The 16,202-nt window shown below is 39.0% G+C and overlaps 1 long non-coding RNA gene across 3 annotated transcripts in view; it reads right to left on the reverse strand.

The window, feature by feature from the left end:
- The window catches only part of LOC135579446 (uncharacterized), a 226,406-nt gene that overhangs the window by 144,907 nt on the left and 65,297 nt on the right, over positions 1–16,202 (reverse strand). Inside the window, exons 1-2 of one of the 3 annotated variants that reach the window (XR_010472536.1) lie at positions 14,256–14,871; positions 12,672–12,837 (exon numbers count right to left, since the gene is read on the reverse strand). The exons of the other annotated variants lie outside the window; for them this stretch is intronic. This is a non-coding gene — a long non-coding RNA (uncharacterized LOC135579446). Of the gene's footprint in view, positions 1–12,671; positions 12,838–14,255; positions 14,872–16,202 lie in introns of those variants that run through there. 3 annotated transcript variants of the gene reach the window in all.

Below are 16,202 nucleotides of genomic sequence, written 5' to 3' on the forward strand. Positions count from 1 at the left end.
GGGAAGTTACTATAAAAGACAGCAAAATAATTCTGTGAGAACTGAGCAGAGTACCTCTCAAGCAGTCACATGCTTGATTCACCCAGAGTCTTCACAGGCCAACAGAAGTGGTGCTTCCATCGTGCCAGCCTCTGACTTACCTGGGGAGTCACAAGCAGTTCCCATCAGGGAATACTTGGAGCACTCTACCCAGTGTCAGCATGGAAACACCTCACCTTTTCCTCTCTTAAAGAAAATATTTGCAAAATTTGATAAAACCAGGTCAAATTCACCATGTTGCAATTATTTCAACCTGTTATTTTTAGCAAACTTGTTGTTCAACAAAAATTAAAAAATAACTACTCTACATATACTTGTCCTTTTATAATTCTTAGTGCATGAAGCCTTCTACAGAAAATGTATAGGCTTTGTTACAAAGGAAATTTCGGAAAGCTTTTTTCACGGACTTTCTAAGGATATTGTTTGCCCCATTCCATAAAAAGACAGCTCCTTATGATGAGGGAGAGGAAACGGATTGCCAATTATATGCTTAGCAGCAGGCCTGTCACAGACAACAGCACCGTTCTCAAAATATTGACACCAAACCCACCTTAAAAGGAAACATTTTCTACTAGGATAAGCACTCAGAAAAACCCAGGGACTGATCTGAACATCACTATAACATTCTAAACATCTGAGATTCACAAAAAGCAGGCTTTTAAATCTCATTTTGCTCTCCCATATGACCTTTTCAGCTTCCTTATCTGGAAAAAAAAACCCTTTAGTCTGAATGATTTGATCTTCACTCATTCTAGACCCTTCTGATTTTAGGTAACTGTAACTCTTCCATTTTCTTCCAGGAAGGTAATTTCCAGTTTGCTGCACAGTTTAGGCACTTTAAAGCTTACATGAGCATAAGTCAACACTATCAGCAGAAGCGCCACCCACAGACTTTTTGTCCCTGCTCTGTATAGCTGCCTCTCTTCTGACGATCACATTCAAGTGAGTGGGATCTGGGAGCTCTCCTGAAGTAAATGACTCAGGATATTTGTCAGGTTAGTTTTCAAATCCAGATCAACTCCCAGATCTCATTTGTTCCACAGCTTCACAAATATTTGTTTCTGTACAAAGAAGGGGCTGTATAGGGCATAAACTGCCAGTTTATGTCAGCTTTAAGGATATGAGATGCCAAGAATCAAGAATTGCCCTAACTGCAAGGCACTTAAAAAAAAACAAACACCACCACCACCAAAACACAACCCGCACACACAGCCACCACCACACTTAAAAACCACAATTATTCTCATGCAATTTTGAAACCTATTTCTACAGATTAAAGACATTTGAACTAGTGAGGCTTCAATAGCGAACTGCTTAGTCTGCAATTACCTCTTCATTCTAAAAGCCTTTTTTGGGTGTGAATTAGCAAGAAGGCAGCAACAGCAAGTTTGCATCAGTAACTTATTGATAACTTTGTACTAATTAGCTGAATTTACTGCATTGTAAGGCTGAAATAATCATAACTAGGACAAACAGAAGCTCTTCTTGCCTACCTTAAAGGTTTGCATTAGTACAGCTATTACCACTGGCTTTGTACTAGTAGAGCTACACTAAACACCAAAGCCCAAGCGAAGTGATATTCAAGATGTACACCTAAACTTCAAATGAAATCAATTTTCTCTGTTAATCAAAGGCTTTTCAGGCATTCCTACTTATATGACATCTAGAGATCTTTAAGACCCAATTTTCAAATGTTTGACACGTAAGAGTTTTACCGAGAAAAAGTGAACAGACTTAGAGGAGAAAAACAATTCTTGGAAACTTTTTTCTTTTTTGCTTACAGATTTAAGTTTCACCTCAAGAATAACACTTTCATTTAGGAACAATGTTTAATACCACTATATTTAGGTGTTTGGGGTTTTTTAAATACATATGTTGTTACATAATCAAACAAGAAGCTAAGCATCTTCTCAGCAAAGACAAAGAAATGATCATATATAACCTAGTCCTATATCTCATATAACTTAACCATATGGTGTACAAAACCAACCATTCACAGAAAATAAACTGGCACAGCAGAACAAAACCCTGAAGAGTTCTTAAATATTTTATATTTTCCACTGACTCTTGGAGAATATCAGACCATAAATAGCAGACTTCAGTTTATATAGACTCGTTCCAAAAGCCACAGATGACCTCTGTTCTAACTTACCACAACGGAACTGAAGGCCTTGCCATTGGGGATTTGTACCAGGAAATACTGAAAGCACACACAAGAATTGCCCATAACACTTCTCTCTGGAAAAAGTGTTTCCTTATCTGAGCAATAGGTCTTAATGGTAGGCAAAAAAATAATAAAGTTTAAATCAGTTTGCACAAGCAATTCCAGCAATCTCTTTCTAAATGTGTGGGGAAGAGTTCCCAGATCTGCCCATGCTTTGTGCAGCTCTTGTCATAAATCACAGCAGACCTGCAAACTCTCTCACCTACGTATGGCTGCTATGGATATGTTGAACAAGCTACATGCATCCTTGGCTTCTTTCCTCTTTCAGTTGCTGGATATCATCTACAAGAATGCTTATTTAAAAAGGAAATCCTTGGTCCTCAGATCCGATGTTTTGTGGCTTTTTTCTCAGAGGAAAAAAAAAGGTTTTTCCCAACCAGAAATAATGGTAACTTTACTCAGATAAGGAGATGCCAACAGAGTGAAGACTTCAAGTGAAAAGGACAGTTACTCAAGGGTGTAAAGGGAGGCAGCAAGTGAAATGTTCCAGTCAAGTCCTGAGGGAGAATTTGGGATAGTCTGAATCTTACACACCTTAGTACTCCTGATCCATGGCTGACTCCAGCACATTCCAAAGAGTAGCCTCTCATACCACTATGCAAAATACACAAACCCAGGCATTTTCATGCTCTACCACTACATCAGCAAAAGCTCATACTATGTGGCTCCTTACGGTAACATTAAAAATACACAAATCCCTAAAATACAATACCCCTTCTGTACTTCTATTCCACAATTAAAACAAAGCTTATTCAACTGAATTTTTACAAACTAACTTCACAGAAACAGATGCTACTTCATACACAGTGAAAAGTTTCTTCACAATACCCTTAAGTGAGGTATCGCCTCTTTTAGGACAACAACGGCAACATGCATTAGAACAGTGAAACGTCTAACTTTTGGTCAAAAGTGGTTATTAATTCTCTGTTTCTAACCAAATACAGTTTTTAACTAGTCTTTCCTTTCTAGGAACTAACCTAAAGGAAAAAACTATCTCCCACTCAAAGCAAATGCTGTAGCCTTTTACTAGTGCTAATAGATGTTCTTCTGAAGAATGTCAGCCATGACTCAACACTTGCTTCTTGCAAACAGGAGATCTTAAGCTTTGGCATTTGAGAATCCCCGCAGTCATTAAGCTGTAAGTTCCCCCCACCCCCCGCCTTAGTTTCCCTGTGTTTTAAAGTGGAAAAATAATATTCTCCTAGCAGCAGCAGCTTTCAGATGGAGTTGAGCCTTTAAGAAAAACATCAACCAAGACACACAATAAGAAAGAGAAGATTAAAAAAAAAGAAAAAAAAGAGATGAAACAGGAGCTGGCAGAAAACAAACCACAGCATTGTTTCTGCGACTAATATTTAAACTCTCTTACAGCTATACAAAGGAGAGTAACAAGCAACCTGCAAGAATTACAGTACCAGTAAACTCACAGAAGTCATATTTCATAGTGAGAGCCTCACAACCAGCTCCAGCCTTCTCAGCAAGGCACTGCCAGATCCCTCACACTGAGCTGAAAGGAATTTCCATATTTTAAAATACCCAAGTATGAAAAGCAAGCTATAATATTTATTTGCCCTTTAAACAACAAACATGCATGAAAGAACAGGTTACACTTACACAGAGATAAGTGCGTATCAGGATGCTACCAGCTACGCTTTTCCTGTCATAAGCTAAACAGGGAAAGGCACTTCAAGAATCTGCCTAGAAAATAAAAAAGAGCCCATCTTTGGTCCCAGCATCCAAGTAGAGATAAGAAAACCAGTAATTCTCACTACTTGCTCAACATAAATCGCAAAAAGTCAGCCGATTAGATCTAGGCAAATTTCAGGCATCCTGCAGATGCAGAAATAAATAGAGAAGAGCCATTTTCCAGAGGTTCAGAGTGCTGCCACTGCATGGAGGCCAGGCTCAGCCCAGCTGCCAGCCTTACTCAGTGCCATTACAGAGACCTTTGTTATCAGAGCTCTGAAATTTAGGACAACGCATATAGTCATGTCAGTTCTCTTTATTAAGGTCCTTCCAGAGATTTGTTTGACACTACATATTTTCACCAGATCAAAGCATCTTATATGTATTTTAGGCAAAGTAGAGAGCATGCTGTACTTTCCCCCCTTTCTGAAAGCCTGAAACAAAGCATTGAGAACCAAGGTATGAGCCGTTTATCTGTCAAATAAAGATCAAGGATGATTAAGAGCCTCTGGCAAATAAAGATCAAAGATAGTCAAGGGCCCCCGGCAAAGCTGATGGTGCAGTCTGTCCCCATACAGCTTTAAAAAGGATTGATATAGAGCCCCTTACTGCTATTACAACACACAATTTTTTTAAAGTTTGAATTCATTCCCTTTAAGATCCATGAAGTTCAGTACCTGTTCTTCCTGCCTATGGTAACTTCTGCTTTTTCCTTTCTCAGATCTTCCATAATATTTGACAGCTGTTCAGTAGTGAGCTATTAGCTGACATTAATAAAGATACTGCTACTCTGAAAGACTGTGTTTAAAAACAAAACAAAAAGCCACAAACAACTGAACAAATCAATTTACACTTCTGCCTCCCTGCTTCTGTTGGCAGACTGATAAAAAGCCAGATTCCTAGTTTGAAGACATTTTAAGAGCTGATGTACGAATCCAACTCTGTGGATATGGATAAGTAAAAGCTGATGATAAATAAAAGAGTTGATCACAGGGAAACAGCAAACAAACAAGCCCATCAACTTTAATTCCTACTGAACATTTGGATTACACTAGAAAAGAAACACTACAGAAATGTCTCTAGAGACTGCAGTTTGGGGACTCTCAATTGTAGTATGGGATGCTTTAGCAGATTACAATGCCGTACTGATTAGAAGTTATCCAGCAGAACGTTTTGCTGTCAGAAAATGTGATTAGTGAAAAGTGAAACAGGTTGTAATTGACTTTTTTTTCTTTTTTTCCCCTAAGGAAAAAATCACCAGGGAAAAGGGGTTTGTTTCAGGCTTTCTTTTAACATAGAAAACAAGAGATTTATACCTGAAGTATTTAAGAATAAAACATTAACTCCTAAAGGTAGTTTAAGAATTGCATTCACTGGAAAGATATTTTAATTAATTTTCCTTTTGATGATACTAAAAAAAAACAAAACAAAACACAACAAACATGCATTTTGTTTATAAGGTAAAACTTCATTTCTTCCCATGTGACTACATCTCCCATAAACTAACACAGCATCTTGGCCTGTTCCTCATCTCTTAGGAGACACTTGTGGGAATTCCAGGATTCGCTGCTTCTTAAGAGCTGTAGCTGTGGTCCACTGAGGAGGGTGGAATCATGACAGCTTCCAATCCTGACAAAACCCTAAGGAGTGCACCTCCCTATATTTCAATGCACATTTTTAAGTGGGGAAAAAAAAAAATCCATCAGTATCCAGAATTTTGTGAAATATCTTTCTTACATATCTTACTTACACAGCCAGCACTGTGCCCTTGTGGCCAAGAAGGCCAATGGCATCCTGGGTTGTATTACAAGGGGGGTGGTTAGTGGGTCGAGAGAGGTTCTCCTCCCCCTCTACTCTGCCCTGGTGAGACCACATCTGGAATATTTTGTCCAGTTCTGGGCCCCTCAGTTCAAGAAGGACAGGGAACTGCTGGAGAGGGTCCAGCGTAGGGCAACAAAGATGATTAAGGGAGTGGAACATCTCCCATATGAAGAAAGGCTGAGGGAGCTGGGTCTCTTTAGCTTGGAAGAGACTGAGGGGTCACCTCATTAATGTTTACGAATATATAGAGGGTGAGTGTCTCGAGGATGGAGCAAGGCTTTTCTCGGTGACAACCAATGATAAGACAAGGGGCAATGGGTACAAACTGGAACACAGGAGGTTCCACTTAAATACAAGAAGAAACTTCTTCACAGTGAGGGTGACAGAACACGGAAACACGCTGCCCAGGGAGTGGAGTCTCCTTCTCTGGAGACTTTCAAAACCTGCCTGGACACCTTCCTGTGTAACCTCATCTACGTGTTTCTGCTCCAGCAGGGGGGTTGGACTAGATGATCTTTTAAGGTCCCTTCCAACCCCTAACATCCTGTGATTCTGTGATCATTTTTACTCTACTGAAAAACACAGAGTGCAGTTTTAGCCAGACCTGATTTCTTTATACGGAGCCAAGTATAAAATAAAGGAGACCTCCTCATAACTACATTTGGACAATTCTTCATTCTAATACAGGAAAGTCACCTTCATTTGAAAGCATTATAGTTATTGCTGCTTAACAAAAGGACTAAGAACTATCCAGTTAACTAGTCTGTGGTCCTCAGCACAGCAAAGCAGTGTACAAACCTGGTTATTCTATGCTAGGGGAGAATAAAATATAGTTCCATTAAAGCTGATGGTAGTGTTTACTGCTAATATTACCAAAACATCTGCCACTGCCTCTCACTTCAGATGTTTTCTCTGTTTTAGCATCTTTAGTAGGAATTGTGTCTCAAAGTACACTGAATCCTTGTCATTCACCAAGGCTTCTCTTTGGAAGTGTATTGTAGGAATGACTATATATTTTAAGTAACTTTGGCATCTGAACAACTATTATCTCTGCCTTTGACTCACTGAAGCTCATTCAAAATTTCCTAAAAGCCACTGAATGACAGTTTCAGACTGAACGTACTGAGAACAGTGGGTGAAGTACCCACACCTTAGTGGGAGCTTGCATCCAAATAAAGAGCAGAACCGCACCAAAATCAAGTAGCAAGTACAAACCACACAGAAACATTATGGTATACACAGATGCAATCTTCACCAGTTCAGCTAGTGATGATCTGAATTTTCACTGTGTATTCATTTCCTATGGAGAGGGTCTGTATTTGTTTGAATTTGGAGAAGAGGAGACTGAGGGGTGACCTCATTAATGTTTACACATATATAAAGGGTGAGCGTCACGAGGATGGAGCCAGGCTCTTCTCGGTGACAACCAATGATAGGGCAAGGGGTAATGGATACAAACTGGAACACAAAAGGTTCCACTTAAATTTGAGAAGAAACAACTTCTCAGCGAGGGTGACAGAGCACTGGAACAGGCTGCCCAGGGAGGTTGTGGAGTCTCCTATTCTGGATGCATTCAAGACCTGCCTGGACTCCTTCCTGTGTAACTTCATCTAGGTGTTCCTGCTCCAGCAGGGGGATGGGTCTAGATGACCTTTCGAGGTCCCTTCCAATCCCTAACATTCTGTGGTTCTGTGAATTTCTTCCTCCTTCTGGGGTTTGTGGGTTTTTTTTCTTGGTTTTGGCTTTTTGTTTGTTTTGTTTTCATCTGTCCCATTCTTGGTTTTCTTTTTGCTTCTAGTCTCGAGTAGTATTCAGAAGAAAGAAGAAGGAAAAAAAATACACTGAACACATATGGGACATTTAAAAAACTGCTCTGCAAAATCCACAGTGGAGCCAAACACTGTCTTTATGGCCGAAGTCTTGGAAGTCAAATTTTGGCATGAGTTATAGAATACCCAAGTACATTGAAGTAGACTCTGCATCATAATTCAAATTATTCATATTCTAATGCATTGTGAACTAGTCTGAAAACTAATCTACAGAACAGATAAAGGTCATGCAATTATGGAGAAAATGGAAGCAAATGGCCACTTCATTTGTTCTCCAAAAGAATAAAACTGTTTGCACAATGTGGACTGTTCTTCAGAGGTTTTAAGGTAAATATTTTTTTACCAAACAGGTAAGCACAGAAAAAAATGAAAATCAAATCTGTTGTCTTATCAGCTTTGAATGGTTTTCTTTTTTAATATCAACCCTTCAGACCTTATGAACCTTTATTTACCCATCTATAGTTAAGTCAATAGAATAATATTCAGAAATGCTTTTTTTTTTTGTAATGTGGTACTCAGTGCCAGAATTACAAAGCTTTTTAGACATCTGAAAATACAATCAGGCACCCATGTGTCGTTTTTTTTTTTGTTGTTTTTAAGACAGAAATTGAAAATGTCACTTTTTCTCAGCTCTCTGGAAAAAGTAGAAACAAGTGACTGTCAGGACCCTTTCCATAAAGGGTTATTCCAGCTTGTAGATAACAACCAGCAAAGCACCTTCCTTGGAGCTGCTGGCAGGCAACTTGGCTCTAGAAAAGAATGCAGATTAAGACAGAATGGAGATAAAGACAGAAGCCACCACAGTCGTTTCTATTTGCTCAAGATGGCTCCTTGGGCAGCATCTGAGTTTCTTTGCACTGTCTTTCAGAGACGCTTTCTTCCTCCCTTTCCTTTCGCCCCTTTTAGGTGACGTAAGCACCTCCTTCCTATATTCTGGATTCTGTTTTCCATGCCAGATGTCTAAAAATGAGGCTCTGTGGAACATAATTCAGAAGCTCTTATTCAAACAATTCATACTTTGTAAAAACATCCTTTTAAGTAACAGCAGAGGAGCTACATTTAGAAAGATGGAGAGGAAGAGAGGAACATTATTCAATAACAAAACAGACAGTACATGTCAACATTTTGTACATTAGAAAGTGACACTACATCTTTCTTCATCTACAAAAAGAAGAGAGTGAATGATTTAGCTGTTTGGCCAGAGGCAAAAAATGATTAAAAAATTGAAATGGACACTTCTTGAGTAAAGTGATGGAACAGTTCATGTAGAGAGCATATATATTTATTAGGACTCAGCCAAGTTCCAAAAAGGGCATGTAGCAACATACGCACAGCTACCACTGTCAAATAATGAAGAACTTCTGCAAGTCTTTCGGTAATTCAACAAAACAAAATAAAAGCACCTTCAGACAGCTAAAATACTCTTCTCAATAAATGCTGAAGGTTCACTTTACACCCCTGAGATGCCATTTTGTTGAATCAAATAAATCTTGAGTCTCAGAGAGCTAAACTGAAGTTTCAGAACAAGACACTCTTAGATTTAAAAGGTTTTAAAGTGACTTAGAAAATCACAGATGCTTGTGTGTATTATCATTGCAGTGTCCAGACAAAGCTTGAGAGGAAATGAATCACAGTCTTTTTATAACATGTTCAGAAGCCCCTCAAAACATCAGCATTATATATAAAAATCAAATGACATTAACTCCCCTTACAAAATGGGATATACAACTGCAGTGAGATCCATCTTCTAATCAAGTAATCTAGTTATTGCCACAATGACCCCGTTCATCCCAAGACAAGAAATCACACTGGAACAGAAAGCCTTGCTGCTTTAATTTGTTTCCTGCCTGCAGGCTGCAGTCCTGCACACACACAGACATGGTCCCATTGACCTGTCTTTACCCAAGGCCTGTGGAGCATATTCTGGTGACAACCCAGATGACGGCACTTCCGTAGCTTTCAAGTTACTGTGTTCAATGTCACAGCAAAAGAGGATGTTTTGGGTTAGTTCAAATTTAATATACTAATAGTATTCTGCTTCTGTAAAATTTCGAAGCATATAAATAACAAACTAGTACAATGACAACTACCAAATTTCTATGTTTATAGAAAACTGGCAGTTCATAAATATTGAAGTATGCTGTTAGCAAAAAAGTACAACATATAGATGCTATTTTTCCTAAAGATAGGGAAATAGTAACCATCACTGAAATAATTCATTATTTATAGACCTTTGAATTTTAAAGCCACATGACTGCACTACAATTTCTCCATTAAAATTCACAAAAGTATCTGTTTGTCATCCCTTTGATGAATGTGCTAAAGGCAATGGAAACAGTAACTATTGCTGACAGATTTCCCAATGATATAGTGGTGTTTGCCACTTAATCATCAATACAGGTTTTTAAATGAGCCCTGATATTGCCAAATAACTATCATGTAGCTTCATTAAAGCTAAAACATAGGAATCCTGTCACAATTGGAGACTGCAATCATGCATCTATGATCTGCATCACAGCAGTGTTACAGTGGGGAGAAATACACTCCAAGGGAAACTTCCCTTAGGGCTCATTACAGGGAACTTCCAATGCCTCCAGAGTTAGAAAGGAACATAATCAAATTTGATATCTAGTCAAACCGTAGCTTCGAAGTATTGTGACAGCTCCCAGAGTCCTTCAGCTAATTTGTATGACTCTTGCAGTCAGAATCTTTTCCCCTTCAGTCTCAGTGGGTACTACCCACCTTAGTTTTTCCTCAAAATTATTTCCGTCTTGTAACACTACCAGTCAGAAAGAACCTAACAGTAAAAAAATGAATGGACTAAAAAAAAAAATTACCAAAAAGTAGTGAAACAAGCTATATAGAAGAACCAAACTGGAAAACTAAGAGTATCTTCTGTGGCCAGTCTCCCCTTGGATGTTATAAAAACAGCAAACATTGCCATCTTGGAGACCATTTTCTATCCAAATGGTAGGTGATTTGATTTTTTTTTTTTTATTTTATTTTTTTTTAATAGGAAACTCAGGGCGGGGGGGGGGGGGGGGAAAGGGATGCGGTGGGAGGGGGGAAGTTCTATCAAGTTTTGTTCAAACAAGAACTTTCCTTCTTATCACAAAAATTACCTCTCCATCAAACCCCAAGTAAAGTTTCCTTGAAAGATTTAATTTATCTGTAGAGATCAGGACTATGAGACTGGGAAAGACACACTTCAGAACATTTACTGGCAGGTAAATGCCACTGAGACTACTCTATGAGGCTTATGTTGACTTCCCAAAAGCTTCCAGAATCAAATTTCTCTCCTGTTAGGTACTCCTTCCCTCTTCCTGTGGCACACACAGGAACCTTGGAGGATTTTAACAAGTTGTGTCTATGCCATCCTGTTACAGTGGCCAGGTATGTCTTTCAAAGCCCAAATCTGCTGCTTTCCCAGCCTGTGCTGGCTTGAACCTCACTCAGGGCATCATAACAGTTGCCTTGTTGAATTATTGCAAAGGAAAAAAACTCGGGATCCTCCAGTATGTACTCTCAATGAACCTGGCTTACTTTACACGCACTTCCCATTATTCTTGCACCTCACTGTCCTCCTACTGTCATACCTGACACCCCTTTTCAAATACACACTTAGCTGACCTCATGTTGTCACACCAGGAACAAAGCGACATGGAAGTCCACCATATCACACAAGAAACCTGCTCCAGATTCATTGCCAGTGGGTTACACGTGCAGTCCTTACTGGAGGTAGAGCCTGCCTGATTTCTACAGAGATGAAGGTGGGCCACTTTAATAATCTGGCCACAGTGCCCAGTTTCACATCCTCCTACTCACCAGCTTTCACATGCAGCAATCCTCAGAGCTGGAGCTCTTGATCCAGCACTGTTAGCCAAGGGCTAATGCTATTGCCATGACTGCCAAACAATCCAGGCCTGCCCAGAAACCAGTAGAATCCCGCAGATGGTTTGCTGGGTGAGGGTTTATAACTACAACACTCTCAAATGAATTGGTAAATTAACACTTAAAATCTTTGCTGAAGTTTGTGTCTTGGAACAGAAGTTGTTCATAGTCTCTCCTGCACGAAAGGCAGAAGCTTGGCACAGAGAGAACTGAAGAGGCTGCCACAGCTGCTCAGTTTTCCATCACATGTGGCATCCAGGAAACATCTCCACTATACAGAATGTGTACATGTTACATGGCTTCCACTGCATTAACAATACTCTTCCTCCACAGATACCATAAGACTGCAGAGAAAGGAAGCTCTTTCAGGCTAAGTAACAGGGAATCTTCTCTCCATATGCAATTAGGATGAAGAGAAAAGGATAGCACCAGCTTACTGTTACCAACAGTTACACTTCTGTATTTTCACCTAGTGGTTTATTTGTTTTGTTTTAATGAGAGCATCAGCAATGTTCTGTTAATAAGGAAAACCAGTTTGCTTCTGGCAAAAAATATGCCAGCAATAAAAGTGAAAATTCTCATTAATCTCTCAACACATAGTTGAGACCTGGAAAATATTGCTTGTAGAGAAAATCCTTTGTGTCAAATATATGAAGCGTGGGCATCTTCAGAAGTACTTAGAATGTTCTTATCAAACCTTGTCAAAACTTGCAGTTTCAGAATTTACAATAACCTTGAATCCCAGCCTGGGCTGTCAAAATTTTTTTAACCCAATTGTGAGAGAATCTATGCTTTGTTAAAACCTAAGCTGATTTTAAGTTAAACTCCAAATTCAATATATGTGGGGAAAAAAAAACAACAACAACAACACAAAACGACAACAAAACCCAACACAAACACCGAACACAAACCCATAATACAAAACAATAAGTTATAAATGCTTCAAAAAAGTCAGAGAATTCAAAAAAGGAATCTAGAAGCAAAAACAACAACTTGTGGTATGTCCAAAGTTTGCCTTTTGGAGAATTTCCTCTCGGGAAATTTCTGAAATACTGGATTATTTTAACCTATTACAGAAATATCACATGAACAAAAGACATTTTAGTGGAGTTCTTATAAGCACTTAGAATTTGGATTTATGAAAAACAAATGAGAAAAATGTAAATCTCTGCTGTTTCTACCTTTTTTCCAAAAATGACCAGAAGTTAGGAGAACTCATCTGAGGATGTACCAGCTTCCACTACATCAACTGCTCCAGGTTAATTTCCTAAAACTGTGTTTGTTTCTGGTACAAAGACTGGAGTTATTCTATCCCATTAGCTTCAATAGGATGTACTGTCCAGGGAACTAGAGAGAAGGGCAGAAGAAGAGACATAGTTAATGTAGTACTTCCTCCACATCATCCTCTTTCATGTAATTTCCTCAGACTGACAGTGACCTCAGGAGACCACTTTCAGGGAGTGCATGTCTTGATTTTTCTAAAGGAAAGAGGAAAGGGGTAAAAGGCCTCTGTGTTTTAAGTATTTGTATGCAATTCTGCTAAAGACAACTGGCAAAGTTCTTTTACTTCCACCCTCAGACACATGGTGTGAATTTTGAGGTTGTCAAATGCAGGGACTCGATGATCCTTGTGGGTCCCTTCCAACTCAGGACATTCTATGATTCTATGAATGATGTCTTTCAATAGCAAGCATGGAAAATTCTGTCAGAATCTGGATCTGTACTGAACTGCATCCAATATAAGGAAAACTTACTTGCACAAAAGGCAACAGTTAGCCTCTTTAAGAAGGTACAGTGACAGTTGGTAGTATAAAAAGTTCCAACCAAGAACAGTTCAGACTACATTATCATTTAAATATCTCAAAGGAATTTCCAAAATAAAGAGCAAGATCAACCTGCAGAATGTGCCCAGGAGACTGCAGTCAGTTAATGAAACTGGGAAGAGCCTCCAAATTACAGTGCAAGATGAACCTGGCAGCCTCAACATGTCAGAGAGAAGAAAAAAAAAAAATAAATGGTGCAACACAATCACTTCTCCACTTTTCTTGGAGAGAAATATTCACGATATTGAGTTATATCCATAGCATGTAAAATGCATTGTAACAGAGAAACGTTATTTTAGAAAGACAGAACATTATATTTGTATGAATTTATCCTTTCCAACTGTTCAGATCAGCAGCTGATTAAATCATAGGTCTTTTTTCTCTAGATTGGAAGCAAAGACAAAAAATGTGAGGACTGCAATTGAGGTTTTTTTCTCTTATCTGTGTGTTGCCTGCTTTTAGGATCTCACAATATATTGCAGTACACAATATACTGCAGCACAAAACTGTTTAACCACCCACAAGCTCATGTAACACTGCCACAAGCTGAAATAGCACACACCATACTACATTTATTTCCCTCTCATTTCCTTCAGATACAGGCTTGAGCAAAGTTTCAAAGTTTGATCCTCAGCTGAGCTCTAAGTTCAAGAGGAATCAGAACAAGGATATCTGTCCTGAAGTCACCTCTGATTTATTTACTTTGAAATTTCTGCCAAATAATATTGGCTTTTTCCTCAACCTCTGCGTGCCAACTATAACCAATAAAAACTAGCAAATTCCTTACTGAATTTCACAATAAATTGTTGTAAGAACTGATCTACAAAACTCTAAAGCCAAAGATATGTTAATGTCAGTATAGACAGAAGCAGCAAGATATCCTACAATATTTAGGTTTAAACTGCAGACAACACCTACACCAGTTCAAGATGGCATACTCACAGAAAGCATGCATAGGGACGTAAGGAAGCTCCAGTCTTGGAGATGCTCAAAACTTTACTGAACAAGGCCCTTAGCAACCTGATCTAGTTCTTGCACTGGCCCCGCCTTGAGTAGGAGGTTTGACCATTTGACCTCTATAAATGCCTCCCAGTCTGGGTGTTTGTATGATATATATTGCCTAATGCACAAACCTCTATTAAGTACATGTGCAAGCCTGGATGGTGCTGGTGACTACAGATGCATTTGCACATACGTGAGTTCTATTCCCTGGGATGCCTTTGCACATTAAAAACCTTGCCAGGTACTCTATAGTTGGCAGCTAGCAACAAACTACAACATACCAAGAATAATGTTGAGATTTTGGAGAAGCTACAGGATAACCTATAACTACAAGTAATAGTGATCATATAAACCTTACTAATACTTCACCTCTGCAGAGTCAGAACAATTCAGAAGGCTTATTATCTACAACCCTGATTTCAGAGAACATTCACTGCCTATAAGAAAAACTGCATTTATGATGTATCCATTCAAAATCAACATTCAAAAGACAGCCTGAGGATCTCCTAGCTATTTACCAGCTAGCTACCTTTTCATCATTCATGATGATGTTGCAGCAGAGCTTCCCCAACTGTGAACCAAGTCTGGTTGGCAAGGTACAGATTCTTTGCTTTTCTCAAAGCCAACTCTGAATTCTGCACCATAATCACAATACATCACATGGAATAAAAGAAATATGGTTTGCAAGTCATCCCTAAGGAGAGAAGAAATACATAGCCTTAAATTCAGAGTTTTACAGAACTTGTGTAAATTCATGTCAGTTAATGAGGCTGAGCTGGTATAAATCAGATGAGGAGAGTCTGGTCCTGAGAGTCTCATTTTCAAAATGCAATGTAGCACATATTTATGAGAGCGGGACTCCATTTTGTTAATGTTTGTTTATTCTGTTACCCCAGCATTTGGCAAACTGTATTCATGTCAAACACATTTAGTGTTATTGCTTGTTAGGGTGTACATGGAGCTTAGAGCTTGATTCATGAAACTAGTTATGCGTGTTTTGTGATTTTGTCATGGATCTCTTATACAGCAGTCAGGCTGCAGGCTGAATGCTTGATTCAAAGAAAAAACAGCTGTATTACATGAAAAGATTGTAAAATGCTGGACAGGTGCTGGGAAACTGCAGCTCCACACAGAGCTCCACACACCTCCATTTAGCCAGTGATAGATTTAATCACATTTTCTCCGGTTACATCTTTTTCCTCTAAAGATCTGCCCAAACTGCTTTTTCTCTAAATTTCTTGAGACTGAAAGGATCCCTTGTGAAAAACACAAAAGTCAGCCCTTTGGCCACAACCTTCCCAAATCTTGGAATTCCCAAACCTGCTAGACAAAGGTCTATGGGCATGGAGGCTCTTTGATTCCATACTTCTTCGATGTCCACCTCCAATGCCATACAGGCCTGACTTGACTTATTCTCCTAGTGACTTTCTTAGTTAGTGCCTACCTTTGGAAGCAAACTCTCCCTCACCTCTGGCGGAAGATGCTAGACATAATTTTGCTTTTCCTAAGCATTTACCAGCATCTAATGAATTATATCCCCTACTTTGTGTCAGGTGCCCATACAGAATCCCAGACTCAGAAGACAGATAACTACTATGTTATAAAGATGGGGAAGAAGGCTTAGGAGGCACTAGCTATTCATTCTTTCCAAACATATGGAGACCAATAAGGTATAAATGGCCTACTAGAATTCAGAGTACTCTTTAAAAAGAAAATGCTACCTATGTACTCATAGCCCATTTTGTCGGCTTCTTATATCAGCTATTCTTGCCTTTTCCCCTTGCACAATTCTCAGCTATTTATGCCCTCTCCCCTGGCATAATTCTTCCATCCCTGTTAATATTTTTAAAAGTCTACTGAGACTATCATTCTGAAAAAAGGAAAGTG

Source organism: Columba livia, chromosome 4 (genome assembly GCF_036013475.1).
Source record: "Columba livia isolate bColLiv1 breed racing homer chromosome 4, bColLiv1.pat.W.v2, whole genome shotgun sequence".
Classification (NCBI taxonomy): Eukaryota; Metazoa; Chordata; class Aves; order Columbiformes; family Columbidae; genus Columba; species Columba livia.